The sequence below is a fragment of the Mustela nigripes genome, chromosome 6 (assembly GCF_022355385.1).
Source record: "Mustela nigripes isolate SB6536 chromosome 6, MUSNIG.SB6536, whole genome shotgun sequence".
Lineage (NCBI taxonomy): Eukaryota > Metazoa > Chordata > Mammalia > Carnivora > Mustelidae > Mustela > Mustela nigripes.
The window spans coordinates 128,361,555-128,363,120 of NC_081562.1; the positions used below are offsets into that span (position 1 = coordinate 128,361,555).

General features: G+C 45.1%; 1 non-coding gene across 1 annotated transcript; it reads right to left on the reverse strand.

The window, feature by feature from the left end:
• Positions 1-821: 821 nt before the first annotated feature.
• LOC132020968 (U6 spliceosomal RNA) lies at positions 822-928 on the reverse strand. The gene has a single exon (XR_009405160.1). It is a non-coding gene; the product is annotated as a U6 spliceosomal RNA (small nuclear RNA).
• Positions 929-1,566: the final 638 nt, after the last annotated feature.

A 1,566-nucleotide genomic window follows, 5' to 3' on the forward strand; every position in this document is an offset into this window, starting at 1 on the left:
TGAAATGCCTGATGAAAATGAAGGACAAAAAGAACACTTTGATAGCAGAGAGAGCAATCCGAGTTGGTTTGCTGGAGGTCCTCTGGGTGCAGGGAGCAGCCATGCGAGGGCCGTTCCCTCCACAGGCCTTCTGGTCAGGACCTACAGGATGTAGGGCAGAGAGCGTTTTAGGAGACTCCATGTCAGTGACGATGTGTCATTTATCATGAGATTGCAGATTTTCTTTCTTTTGCAGTCATATATAGGTATGCCCTACATGGCAATAGTGTCATAATAATCAATAAAAGTGATCATTTCATGAGTGATTAATGTAATGGACACGTGACTTGGGAAAGTTGGGACTCTGCAGAGGAATGGATGCTGCTCAGATCAAAATACCAGAGGCAGGCAATGGCACTGCCAGTCTTTCAATGGAAAAAGAATCCAAGTCTCAGAGGGGTTAAGTAACTTGCCCAAGGTCACACAGCGGGTATATGAAAAAGCCCACATCTGTCTGCTTTGAAAGCTCAGGCTCTCACAGATGTCATACTTTGTGGACTCTGAGTGGACATATCCAGGATGCACATTTCTGGGAAATGTGTTTTTTGAACACGTTTGTATTGGATATTATTATCATCTTAACAGATTTAAATAAAACATAAAATGTACTTTGTTCCCACTGTTTCTATCAGGGTGCTTCTGGGTTCCAGGTTCTGAAACTTTCCTCTGCCCCCAAATGAGGCAACTAACTCCCTCCCTCACCTCCATTGTGGGCAGAACTCGTTAATTCTCTGTTTATTTCTGGTCCTAGCTAGTGAATTTATTTTTTATTATTTTTTTAAAAAAATATGGAACGCTTCATGAATTTGCGTGTCATCCTTGCGCAGGGGCCATGTTAATCTTCTCTGTATCGTTCCAATTTTAGTATATGTGCTGCCGAAGCGAGCACCTAGCTAGTGAATTTAAGGAAAGGTGGCCCCCCCAAACAGGGAGGAAGCCCCAGCCGCAGTCCCCGTGCCGCTGTTCTTTGGTTTGGTGACCTGGTGATTTTCCTTTCCTTCTCTTTCCTTCCATCCTTCCTAAGATTTTACTTATTTATTGGTCAGAGAGAGAGCACAAGCAGGGGGAGCAGCAGGCAGAGAAAGAAGCAGGCTCCCTGCTGAGCAAGGAGGCAGATGTGGGATTTGATCCCAGGACCCTGGGATCATGACCTGAGCTGAAGGCAGAGGCTTTATCCCACTGAGCCACCCAGGCGCCCCTTCTTGCGTGACTCTTGATCTCAGGGCTGTGAGGTTGGAGCCCCACACAAGGTATAGGGATTACTTAGAAATAAAATCTTAAAAAAATATTTCTAATGGATCATGGGTAATATGGATACAAGAATATAGGTGTCCTCTATAGGCTTGGCAACAGGATAAAGGTCCTACAATTTGCCCATGCCAAGACTAGAAATAAAATGAGGTCCAGAGCAGGAGGTGTGAGGTTGGGTATAGACGCGTAATGGACTGAATGTTAACCTCCAGTCTATGATGTGAAAGAAGAGCTGGGTTGGGGGCCCAGATACCATGCTCTGTAGGGAAAGGGTTA